The sequence below is a fragment of the Armigeres subalbatus genome, chromosome 3, assembly GCF_024139115.2.
Source record: "Armigeres subalbatus isolate Guangzhou_Male chromosome 3, GZ_Asu_2, whole genome shotgun sequence".
NCBI classification, from domain to species: Eukaryota; Metazoa; Arthropoda; class Insecta; order Diptera; family Culicidae; genus Armigeres; species Armigeres subalbatus.
This window is the reverse complement of record NC_085141.1, coordinates 18,053,071-18,067,179: the sequence shown is the minus strand read 5'-3', so window position 1 is coordinate 18,067,179 and position 14,109 is coordinate 18,053,071.

Here is a 14,109-nt window from a genome sequence, read left to right as displayed (position 1 = left end):
TTAAAATTTGAAGGGGTAACAATAAAATTTCCGAAATTTTTTGAGGATTTTCAAAACATTCTTCAATAAATCCGAGGAGTTTTTTGATTTCATTTATTTTATCATATGTTTTTTTATTATTCTCCCCTCCCTTGACTTTTCGGAGACCAGTAGGACATATTTTTTATTCAAGATTTGTAACGGCCTTAGTGAAAAGGAAAATAAATGTTCATGATTGTAAATCCATATTTACTTGATTATATTCAATAGTTTCACTATTTTTACACAAAATTGTTTATATAAGCTGCACAGCGAGGATTTAGCAATATTTCATAACTTTTTTCCAAATTGATTTGTGTCTGGCATGGAAGGCGTCGCCGTTGATTGGAAATGTTCTCATCTTCATCTCACTGAATGAACACATCCAATCTTGAAAAAAAAAAATCTCCAATTTAATCTTTCGTTTCGGCTAGCATGCGTACTCAATGCTGAAAAAATCACAAAAAATCATAAATAAACTAAATTCCTTTTCTTTTGTTCATATTACTTCTATGGAATGAGGTTGTAGGTACCCTAAAAAAAGTTACAAATCGATCAACACGATAATTTGTTCAGAATTTTATTAAATAATTTCCTAAGTATTTGTTCAACCAAATGCGCCAGACTATAATGCAGAAACTATAGTTCAGTCCAAGCTTATGTTGATGACGTCGCGGTGTTGCGAATAAAGCGGGTTATTATGCTAAGGGCATAACGGTGACTGGTTTAGCGTGATGACGATAGACTTTTAATTTGGTTGTTTAGCATGTCTTGTGTAATAAAATGAAAGGAAGGAATTTTAATTCCTTCTTTTTGCTTCTCTCGTACAACGAAGTTGTACCGAAAGGCTATGATTTCACTCCGCAAAAAAGAATCCTCTGAGACCCATAGTGTTATATTCCAATCAACTCAGCTCGATGAACTGAGCATATGTCTGTCTGTCCGTGTGTATGTGTGTGTGTATGTGTGTGCACAAAAGCTTAAAAAACATTAGACAACTTTTCGCATAGTAAGCCTTAACCGCCAACAAGTTTTATTCAACAGGGGACAAAGCCTTGTTGATCACTATTGAAGTTGAAAACGATCGGTCATTGTTAAAGTTATGACGAAAATGGTACATCTAACCATGTAAGCCCCATATAAGGTTGGTGTCTTAACTAAATGCGAGAAAGGAACCACCAATGCTAGGTGGATTGATCTGGGTTTTTATTTCTATTTTTCATTTTTTCCTTTTCCGTAAACTAATTATACGTTAAGGGTATATCGTTCCAAAAATAATAGAAGGCCCGGAGACCCATAGTGTTATATACCGATCGATATAGTCCCCGATTTTTTTTCTTAATTTCGGAAAATATTCGGAATTTCCCCGAGGAACTCTTTGGACGTATAAGCAAAATTATTCGAAATTCCCGGGGAAAATTCTTCGTAAATTTCTTCGACAGATTCAATGCAAATTCTTTGGAATTATCGATGGAAAATTTTCGGAATTTCTAAATAAATTGTTGAAAACTTCCATGAGAAATTATTTGAATTTCCCACCAAAAACAGTTTGAGTTTCCACAAAAAAAACTAACAATTTTTGTATAAAAGCGTTTCTAATTTTCATGGAAATTTATTCGAATTTTTTACGAGAAATTCACAAAAGCGTTAATTTTCACCGAAAATTATTCAGAAAATTCTTTGGAATGTCCATATTTTTTTTTTTAAATTTCCTCAAGAAATTGCTCCAAATTTGCAAGAGCAATTAAAAACATCGTAGGAAACCATTCTAAATTTTCACGGGAATATTTCGGAATGTCCGTTTAAACTTAAAACCACCTCGGGAAATAATTATAAATTTTCATGCAAAATTACTCGGGGTTTTTTAACGGGGAAACTTTTGGAATTTAGAAGAACAATCGTGGGATTTCAACAGATGATTATTCACGGAGAGAAGCTTTTAAGGTTATCAATTGGGAAATATTACGAAATTTCCACGTAAAACTTGTTGAAATGTAGACTTGACCTCGGAATTTCACCGAAATTCTGAAAATTTTTCGGTTTTCACAATTTTGAAACGGCGTTGAGAACACCTCTAGGAGGAATCGAATTCAACAGGAATTAAATTAACTGTCTTTGAGATTTGATTTCAGGAGTTATGGACAGAGGATTAAATTTGATATAGTTTCAAATTGATTTTTGTTTGGTTGGATTTTGTTCAGTTTGATTTTTTTATGTCTGAAATTCGAGTTTTGTTGTAATGTTTACATGGAAATAGAATTGAATAGCTGAATTGCTTAAAACGTAGTTGATTTCCATATTTTTCCAATTACATATGATGTTTTGTAAAATTTAGAAAAGTCTACGTAGACTTCAAGGGGAGTGGGGGGGGTTTTCGGAAAAGTCTACAAAAGTCTACTAAGGGGGGCGGGGGGGTGGGTTGAAAAAGTGAAATTTCGGTCTAAGTGGTTTGTGGACAGCCCCTAATTGCTCGCTCGATAATCCTCCCGCCTTTTCCACGTACGGCGACAGCCTGTTTTGGATCAACTTCTCCAGTAGCTTCCCTACCGTGTCTATTAGACAGATTGGTCTGTACGCTGAGGGGTCTCCTGATGGCTTGCCCGGTTTCGGTAACAGGACCAAACGCTGTCTCTTCCATATATCCGGGAATGTCCGTTCGTCCTAGCACCTTTGCATGGCTAACCTGAACATGTCCGGATTGGTCATTATAATGACCATATATGGTTGCCTTTAACGCTATGCTCGAGATCCCGTCCGGACCAGGTGCTTTACTCGGGTCGAGGGACTTTGTCACCGTCATTAGCTCCTCCACCGCCACTTTCGCCACTTCTTCGTCATCCGCTTCTATTTTCGCTGCTGGCGGCCAATGGGTTGGGCCGTGGTGAGGGAATAGTACGTCGATGATCGTCTTCAGCCTCGTTGGACATCTTGTTTTGGCCATCACCACCCGATATGCGTCTCCCCATGGGTTCGAGTTGGCGTCTCCCCATGGCGAGTTGGTATAGTCTGTCGAAGCAGTCTTTCTTGCTCTCTTTGATGGCCTTGTTTAGGGCCAGCCTCGCCGCTTTGAAAATCTCGATGCGTTCTTCCCTCACTTTCGCCGTGACCGTGAGCGTGACCTTTGTAGTGTTTTTCTATTAGGTACTTTTCACTCAAATCGGGGGTTTAGTGTAGGAATTTAAAATTAAACTTTTTTTCTTGACGTAGGACTTACGTCTCTCTTTACTATACCGGGTGTCATTTCAAAATATTCAAATCGACCGCGTTACGCTGTGTTGAAAGATTTTAAACGTTATTGTAGATCCAGTTGAAAACCGAACTGAGCTTTCGCGACATTCGCATTTTCTCCCATTTCCGAATGTCGCAACTGCATCGCGAGTGGTGCGCATGATGGCGCACGGCTGTGGCATAGATGCGCACTACTCGCAATGCAGTTGCGACATCTGGAGATAGGAGAAAATGCGATTGTCGCGAGACCTCAGTTTGGTTTTCAACTGGATCTACATTAATAGCATTCGTCTCAGTGGACGAATTTCTGCGGTAAGCCCCTCAATCGACAGATTTCAAGTATGCCTTCCATGTCCATGCTTGATAAGACCCGAAAAACTTGTTTCAATAGGCATGAAACTGTTTTCAATGAAAAACATTGAGATCAAGGGAACCTATAAATATGGGTACCGCATAATTCTTGCATCATTCCATTACCACGTTCTGATTGGTGCAGACACCAGCGAATGAGCAGCCGCTGGGTCTGCCGAGAAGCCATAAAATAGCGCAACGCGATTTTTCCTTTCATTCTGACCGGGACAAGCGAAGCAACCGCATCATCGATTGAACAGCACTCACACCTTTTAGCAGGGAATGAAGTCTGCACCGACCGCTTTTTCGGCTCGACACCATCGAAGCGACCATCATCAGCCGAAACCTAGCCAGTACATCAGCAGTCCACCCTACAGACCCGACAAAGCAGCAATGTTGAGCAGATACCGGCAGCAGCAGCAGAGTCGAGCCGAGACCGGCCGGCATCGGTGCTGAGCCGAGACAGGCTGAAGAAAAGCCACATGATGCAGCATGTATGTCCAAAAAACAAACGGTTCTTCAGAGAACCAATAATAGAGATCAATATCAATGCTTTCAATACCCTTCGGGATAGAAATTGTACTTGGGTGCCAAATCCAATATTCTAGAGATAAAATTTTATGCGTGATTTTCATAAATAGCGTCAAAACTAACAGTGGATAATTTTTCTGATTTAACCGCGAAGTGGACGAAGGACTTCGCTTGACCATGCCTTATTAAAGATTCATAAGATGTCCAAATCTCTCTAGCGAAAAGTCCCGTTAGGAAATAGACGCCAGCAGCGAGCAACAAGCGTAAAAAAGAAGAAGCCCTTCTCGAACGCGTTGATGATGATGACGCTTTGGCTGACAAAGAAGCGGGATACAAGACACTAGCTGATTGGCCCACCAATTGGGAAGTAGAGAAGATTTAAAATTAAGTAGTATCGAGTGCTGCATCCTCTTACTTAACCTCACTCTTCTGACGTTTAGCAGTGGTTTGTTTACAGGGACTTAGAAAAAAAATCTGAAATTTTTGTGAACACTTATCGATATGAAGGGAGTATGCTTCCCGGTGGCTTTTGTGAGATGAAGCATCGTAAATACATTTTTTCGTCATTGTTAATTGAAATTTAATTGCTTAATTTCTAAAATGCACAAACAGCCAAATATAAACAAACCACTGTTACCTGTCAAACTGATGAACGGGTATTCATCTCATTCATTTGTGACGTCAGAATGCAGCACTCAATAAAAGAAAAGTGCATTCGCTCGCAGAGCATTCAGTCTTTTTTATACCATCACTAGAAATTCGCGGTTATTTGAAAAGATCGTTTTCTTACTTTTTGCACTCAGCCGCAGCAAACAGCCTTTTTCAAGGCTCTAAGAGTTAAAAATAATGTTCTCCATCAGTCGCTATCGCACGGATTAGAAGGCTCTTCAGTGGAAGGGCTGAGATACAGTCTACATCCCCTGCTGAGCCAACTTGTGGTTTATTTCAGGCAGTCCTTCAGTGGGAATCGTCACTATCGAGGCTAATATTTCGTGACCTGACAGATACTTCCTAATTTTTTTTGATGATTCTTGTTCGAGGTAGATTTGATTTCTGTGTCGGTTTGATGAGAAGATTTTGCCAAGGAATGGTATGCAACGCCGATTATTTATCCAAAATAGTTGATGTGAGAAATTTGGACATATTATGTATCTTAAAGGCATGGTCAAGTCAAGTCCTACGTCCACTTAACGGTTATGTCACAGACATTACCCACTGTTCGTTTTTATTAATGCTCATTGCTGAGCGTGGAGACGTGACCTTCTAAGAGGTTTTTTCCCAGAACGGTGTCCCTGCAGGATTACCACCGCTTGTCGGAATTTTACTTCCGCAAACGGGTCCAACGTAAAACGAAGGCACGGGTCCTTGCAAAGATCGTAACGGGATCAGTGGGTAGAAATAGCGCTAAGAAGCACCGTTGAAATTAAAATAGCTTCGGGTAGTATTAAAAACTTCCTTCCGCAAAGAGAGAAAGAACCGCACAGCACGAAAGCACGATGCGGTCTGTTTCGGAAACATGTTTTCCAAGTAGTTGAGACCGTAGGATGGATGACAACCAGAACGGTCATCTTTTAACAGGTTTCCGTGGGTATGGTGGCATCAAAATTTCTTTGAATTGTTTCGGAAACCGAACGGACATTAGACCAAATGGTCATTAGATCGAATGATAAGTGAGAAGAGAGAGAAGTGAAAAGGGAAATAAAAGAAATGAGAAGAGAGAAGTGAAAAGTAACACATTGTTGACCCGATTTTGTCACTCTCCGATTTTGTCTACCTCCGATTTTATCACGTTTTCGACCCGATTTAATCACGTCTCGCTTTTGTCACGTTTTTGGCCCATTTTGTAAATCCCAAAAATTTTAAAAATTTTAGTCCTTTTTATTTTTGTAAATTATTCCGCAAACAACAATGATTTTCATGAAATAACTTACAGCGCCTGTGGTCGATTATAAATCATTTCTGCTGCTGAACGGTTGTTTGTCTCTTGTGCTCCACTTCGGTCTCTCTAACCAACGACTGCTAAATAAGTTTTAATAAACCGCATAATCACTTTTTACCTTCATTTCGTTTGAGGATATTAAATTACACAAGGTGAAGGAACTAAAAGATAGTTTAAATTCGCCGCAAACATCGTATCGAAATCAAGCAATCGCGAACCAATCATCATATTGGCATTGAGATACCGAACAATGCAGTGCAATAAGTGTTGTGAAACTATCGACTTCAAGAGTGAAGCGCATACAACGTGTGAAGGGAACTGTGCGAAACGCTACCATTTTGCTTGTTTGGGATTTTCTGATGCAACAATATGTGCCCTTTTATCGAAGAATATATTATGGATGTGTGACGAGTGCCAGTTCTTGAATGAAAACATTGGTTGGAGGTCAAATATTTGGTAACTCATTCGCTTCTACTTGCTTGATAATTTTGTAATTTATAGCTAGTGTAATCTCGCTTGTGAATTTAGCGGGCTTGGTTGTCATATGGCTACTGCTTCTGTCTCATACGCAGGAGGTCGTGGGTTCAATCCCAGGTCCGTTCCATTCTCCTACTTTGTATCTTTCTCTATATTTCTCATGTTCTAGCAATCGCTAGAACTGGAAATGGAATTCCATACCGTTTCCATTACTATTCCTATACCTTCAACTTGAGTATTCTAACAGTAATCTGCTAAAATTGGAAATGAAACTATAGAGCTCGTTTCCTACATCCAATTAGAAATTTCATCAGTTGCTTTCTCCTATCTATCACATTGGCAGCTCGTTAACCAAGACGGACCTCTGCCTCTCGAACCTAACCCAAAAATTCTAACAAATTCCGCATGAACTCGTGGCAAGCGCAGAGGTATATTCGGCTTGCAGTGGGCGGAGTGATTGCACCATCATTTCCTCCCTCCCCCTTCCCTACATTGACCTGCATTCTGACGTGGCAGGCGCCAGTATGACCTAACAAATGAGATCACCAGTACTTGTACATTGAAGATGTGTGCTAGTCCCAAGCAAACATCTGTTGGTTCCCTGTGCAAGAACAGCTGATCTGGTCATAATGGAGTGGCAACTACGAGCAGTCAATCAAGCTCAAGCTTAAGTGTAATATCTGCTTGTGAATTTGTGTTGCGATCTAATTCTGAATTTTAACTTTGTTTGTAATGATCTGCTTGTGAATTTCGGCTTTGTTTGAGAGAATACATTTTAAGAATCAGTTTGATTGATAAGTTTTAGAGCTAAAGAAAAGATGATGGATAATATTTCGTAGTGAATTATAAATATGTGAGTGCTATTGTATAGATTAAGCTATAGGTGCACTGTTTTGTAATCCCCTAAATACCACCATCATTAGGACTTCTAATAGTCTGTTGATGAAGGAAGTAAATAAACAAATAAATAATTTTTTAAGCCCTTTTGACAAAAAATAACGGATACCGTTCACGCATCCTTTCCAAGGTATAAACTGATTCAAATTTGTGAAATGAATTGAAAAATTGAAAATAAAAATAAAATCCGATTTTATCACATTCTCTATTTTATTACCCCAAAATTCACCAAGGGGTGATAAAATCGGGATATTACTGTAGTGAGAAGTGAGAAGACAGAAAAAAGAAGTAAGAAGTGAAAAGTGAAGAGTGAGATGCGAGAAGTGAGAAGAGGAAGTTTAAAGGGGGAAGAAGCTGGAAGGAAAAGAGAACAAAAAAAGTATGAGAAAAAAGTGAGAACGAGCAATTTGAACTATGCAGCAAATAAGAATTGTTCAGAATGCTCAGTGCAGGGGTCTGGATAGTTTCAAATTTGACGTTCCTGGAGGTCAACTGCCAGTACTGGTAGTTTTCGTGACTGTCATGTGAAAGCGAAAACAGTTGCATTTTCATTTTCAAGAGACCAAATGAAAATGTAGTCGTCTCCCGGTCCCCTGTCACATTACAAGCAGTCATGATGGGAATGTTGCTTTGTTTAGAAATCTAAATTTCTAAATAGTTTTAATAGATCTGTGCAAATAACGATGACTAGTCGATAAAATGATTGTATTGTTTTTGATTTTCGAGTTGGAAGTAAAATTATTGAAGAAGAAACAGCTTGTTTGCAATAGTTTAAAGCGCTTTCATGAAATAAAAATCCGTGAAAATTTGACAGAATTCCGGTATATTGACACTGAAAGTTTCATCATTTTAGTAATGATGGAAATTATATGTTTAGGGTTCCTTGGCGACTTGGGTTCAATCCGACTAGACTAGACTTGATTTTGATAAAATTAAACAAGTTTTTCGTTAGTAAGTTTCACGGATCCCAGCCAATCTGACCAAGTGGCCTAAGAACCACAAAAACAGAATTTATTTCATTGTTTCGTGGAATCATCAAGTATCACGTGGCACTCGTCCTATTTTGTTTGAATTCAAGAAATGATCATTTCGTAGGTCTTCGGATTGTGATAGTTGTGACCGGATTGAACCCAAGTGGCCCATTTTGCGATTCGTCGTGTTTTGTAAAATCATGATGTTTAAGGTGTGACATTAGATGTCTCACGACATAATTTGGCTCAATTCAGGGGATGACCATTCCGGATGTGCTCCGGAATGTGGCCGGATTGAACCCGAGTTGCGTAGGAACCCTGGAAATATAATTCCGATCATTGTGTTGTGAAATTATGAAGTTTGAGGTGTCAAAAGACCTATTCTGGCTCAAATTAGGAAATAGACATTCCGGAGGTCCCCAGAATTATGGCCGAATTGGTCGGATTGAACCCGAGTGGTCCAGACACCCTAAAAATATCATTTCCAACATTGCTTTTTAAAGTCATGAAGTTGGAGGTGTCGCACGACCTATTTTGGCTCAATTTGGGAAATGGTCATTCCGGTGGTCCCACTAATTGTGTTCAGATTGAGCCCGAGTGGCCCAGGAACCCTGAAAATATCTTTCCGACCATTGTTTTGTGAAAACATGAAGTTTGAAGTGTCACACGACCTGTTATAACTTAAATTTGTAAATGGCCAATATTTCCGTGGACAACTGACCTCAATGGAATCCGGAATAATTCTAGAACCGTACTAAGGATTGACCCAAAATGAATCTAAAATGGGATCGATCCGGATCGAATAGATTTTGTTACGAGAGAATCGGTCAAGAAATGTGGTTTTTACAGTAGTTTTAATTTTTGAAAGCCCTTAAAAACAGACGTCAGGGACGGAAAGGTTAAACGACAAGCGGCTGTAAACTGGTACCTGGAACTGGTACCCGTAAATTGTAGGAAGCTCCCAGGGATTTAAAAAAAATCGCATAGACATAGACACATAGACATACTTTTATTCTTCAAGCGGCAGTTGTCATGTGAAGATTTTTTTAAACCTTCATAATAATCAAGTTGAAGTAATGTATCAAAGTGTTAAACCTTTATAATGTCGAATCATTTATGTTACCAGAGTACCTACCATTTGTTTATTTGAGACGCCACTAACCAGTCATTCTATAGTGAAATACGAAAATCGTCATGACTTTTGGTTGCGCGACCATCTTCGTGGTAGGCAGGTAACAGAATAGGTGTTGCGTTGTTCAATATTATGACGAAGACTATATTTTTCTTCGCTTTCTTCATTAGACGAGAATGACTATTGTAAGCCCTGCTCCTACGACTTTCTGTAAGTTTAAACAAACATTCAAAAATAAGTAGGAATATGTCTATTGTCATTGCAGAAGCAAACCCGTCTCAATACGACAAATAGAAGCTCTGTGGGTAGGTGTGAATATACGCAAAAAGGCTAGCTCACTTTTTTGACAGTTATCCCTAACCGATCCACTAGCAGCATGTTCCATTCGACGGGGAATCCTGTCCCATTTTTTACTATTCGAAATTGACCGAATCGAAGTATGGGCGCAGCCATTATGGCTAAAATACATTTGCTGTAGACAAAAATGAGTTAAAAATCTTGCTCACTTTTTTGGTTCTTATCCTTAACCGATTCACTCGCAACAGAAAACTTCAACAGAGACTTCTATCCCATTAATGTTTATTTTTATTCTATTTTTTTAAGCTCTTTCGCCCGTTAGGTATCACTGAGCTGACATCTTTGCACTATACTCTTCTAATTCAATGAGAACAGCGATTTTTATTATTTCTATTGATATCTTTGATGCATTGATGATATGCTATTGTTTGATGCTGGTATCGTGTTGAATGATTCACTTCTACTTTATCGGCATCGACATCTTGCTTACACCGCGCCGCCGCAGTTTGGTTGTCCATCAACAGTAGTCCATTGTGAAATCCATGTTTTGGTTGCCGTTGTTCGTATCTGTAGATGAATAACATTTAGTACAGCTACTGCTTGATGGTCAAGCGTTGTACTCACAGTGTACTCTGTGTCTCGTCCTTGACGTTTGGCTTCGGCTACTCATGTTCAATCTCAACGTGAGGTTAAATAAGAGGGGGTTATGAATATGTGTTTTACATAGTTTTCAACAAATTGTCACCTACACCCGATTCTGTTTTTACACGGATTTTTTTTACACGGCCGTGTAAAAAAAATCCCATACAAAATTTTTGCAAAGTTGCTCCATTTTGCATGATTCGTCGAAAAATCATAAAACTTTTTTTACACGGATTTTCAGATTTTGAACTGAAAACTTTTTTTACACGGAACGCATCCCCCGTGTAAAAAAAGAATCGGGTGTATATGGATTCGCATTATGCGTTTTTCACAGTGTACTCAGTGTTTCGTCTTTGACGTTCGGCTTTGGCTACTCTTGTTCAATCTCAACGTGAGTGTGGGGTTATGAATATGTGTTTTACTTAGTTTTTCAACAAACTTCCACCTATATGGATTCGCATTATGCATTTTTTTACAATGTACTTTGTGTTTGTCACCTATATGGATTCGCATTATGCGCTTTTCACAGTGTACTCTGTGTTTCGTCTTTGACGTTCGGCTTCAGCTACTCTTGTTTAATCTCAACTTGAGGTTGAATAAGGGTGGGATTATGAATATGTTTTTTTACTTAGTTTTTCAACAAATTTTCACCTATATGGGTTCGTATTATGCGTTTTTTTTTGCAATGTACTTTGTGTTTGTCACCTATATGGATTCGTATTATGGGTTTTTCAAAGTGTAATCTGTATTTCTCGCTTAACTTTTCAAAAGGACCTAAGTAACTTTTTTTTCATGAATTAATTTGAGTACTGCAATCGAAAGCTTTCATGTTTTTATGTTGATTGCGCTATTCAAATTAATTCACGAAAAAATGTTACTTAGGTCCTTTTGAAAAGTTAAGCGAGATTTCGTCTTTGATGTTTGGCTTCAGTTACTCTTGTTCAGTCTCAACTTGAGGTTGAATAAGGGTGGGGTTATGAAAATGTTATTTAACTTAGTTTTTTTCAACAAATTGTCACCTATATGGATTCGCATTATCCGTTTTTTTACAATGTACTTTGTGTATGTTACCTTTATGGATTCGCATTATGCGTTTTCCACAGTGTACTCTGTTGCTCGTCCTTGACGTTCGGCTTCGGCTACTCTTGCAGGGTGGCCACCAAACCGGGAAAAACGGGAAAAGCGGGAAAAAGACGGGAAATTGAATTCACCGGGAGAAAAACGGGAAAAACCGGGAATTCAGAACATGTACCGGGAAAAAAATAATTTTCGTCAAGTTACCTTCAAAACTCTTCGAAATTTTTAATGAAGATGATGTAACGAAAATAATTACTCTTTAATGTTTATTAATCAGTCGCATTTTAACTGAATTATTTGATTTTACAACATGGTGTGTATGAAAAACAAAAATAAGGTGGATCTTTATCCCAAATCCAGTTTGTGTTGTTACTAGATCATTTTGATATCAATTTCGAGTGACATATATCATAAATATTATGTTATGAGGTACGCATAGAATCGAATATCGAAATATTCATGGATGTATTCAACTTTAAGTTATTCTTCCAATGTCCAAGCTCGTTTCAGATAATGTTCCTCTATTTTTTTGTATCAACTGCACAGAATTCGAAAAAAATGGCGAATTGAAACCAATCTAGAGTTCGACGCTTCAATCAACTAAATGATCGAGAATAAAACCCGAGCGGGATCGGACATATGCTCAAGAGTTTTTTAGAATTATATTTAAAAATTCTACAAATCCTTTTTTTTAACTTATCTGAAATATCTTTAAAAAATTTCAGCATCACAAGCTGACATTGTTAAGATCAGTACTGCAATTTCTAATTTTCAATGAGAAATATCACGCGATGTTTACATATTTACCCCTTTGGTGTTTCATGGAGATGTAGAAAGTCTACTGGGCCGGTTTTATGATTTTGTGGATTTTTAGAACACTGCTTTACTTACTGTATTGCTAAGTTCTCTAAGTTAAAAACATCGATTTTATTCGATTTACTATATAAAAGAAAATTGTGTGTTTCCTCATATAATTTTGCCAAAATATGATAAGCTTTATCAGTTACACAGGAAGGTAAACTGCTGCTTTGAAATAGTCTGAATAAGATCAAACCGAGAGCTGGACACTAAAAATATTTCGTTTTGCTCTAAGAAGGAAGAACTACACAAGACTGGCAAGCAATATTCATTGGCTCTGATAGAAACTTACGAAAGTTTTGCAACTAAGAAAAGAATCAAACCGTTGTAACCATTGTAGGGGTTTATGTTGTATTACCGTTTTGATAAATGCCGGTTGACATTAGAACTTCATGGCCACGAAGCGCAAAATTTCAGAGTGCCTACTTTTGCATAACACGTTGTTGGTAATTTAATGTTCGATACAAATTATCAGTTGCTTCAATATAAAACTGACCTCTGGTTTGATCAGAAAATAAACACCTAGTTGAAGTTAAAAAACTCTTACAATGTTTTTTTTAAGTTAAATAAAAACCGGGAAAATTTGACAAAACTTATCGGGAAAAGCGGGAAAAAAACGGGAATTTGAAAATCGATTTTCAGTGGCCACCCTGCTCTTGTTCAATCACAACGTGAGGTTAAATAAGAGTGGGGTTATGGATATGTGTTTTACTTAGTTTTCAACAAATTGTCACCTATATGGATTCGCATTATGCGTTTTTTACAATGTACTTTGTGTATGTTACCTATATGGATTCGCATTATGCGTTTTTCACAGTGTACTCTGTGTCTCGTCCTTGACGTTCGGCTTCGGTTACTCTTGTTCAATCTCAACGTGAGGTTAAATAAGATTGGGGTTATGAATATGTGTTTTACTTAGTTTTCAACAAATTGCCACCTATATGGATTCGCATTATGCGATTTTTACAATGTACTTTGTGATTGTCACCTATATGGATTCGCATTATGCGTTTTTCACAGTGCACTCTGTGTTTCGTCTTTGACGTTCGTCCATTGTTACGTCCTCTGTGTTTTTGTGACACCACTCTTTAGTCCCTAGCTGAATGCGTGTGAGTCTACATAATTGGCTTTCCTATAAATGGTTCCATTCTCCTGTCCAACTTCACTTCCTCTTCCTTTCCTCTTTTCACTTCCTTTTCCGTCAGGTAAATGATGAGAAAGGCCAGTGAAGGCGATGGCACAAATCTCCCAAATTGAGGGGAACGTGCCTCCTAAGCCGACGTTCTGATACCTGATACCTGATAACCGATTCACTCGCAACAGAAAACTTCAACAGAGTCTTCTATCCCATTAATGTTTATTTTTATTTTATTTTTTGAGCTCTTTCGCCCATTAGGCATCACTGAGCTGACATCTTTGCACTATACTCTTCAAATTCAATGAGAACAGCTACTTTTATTATTTCTATTGATATCTTTGATGCATTGATGATATGCTATTGTTTGATGCTGGCATCGTGTTCAATGATTCACTTCTACTTTATCGGCATCGTAAAGGTAAACATCTTGCTTACACCGCGCCGCCGCAGTTTGGTTGTCCATCAACAGTAGTCCATTGTGAAATCCATGTTTTGGTTGCCGTTGTTCGTATCTGTAGATGAATAACATTTAGTACAGCTACTTGTTGATGGT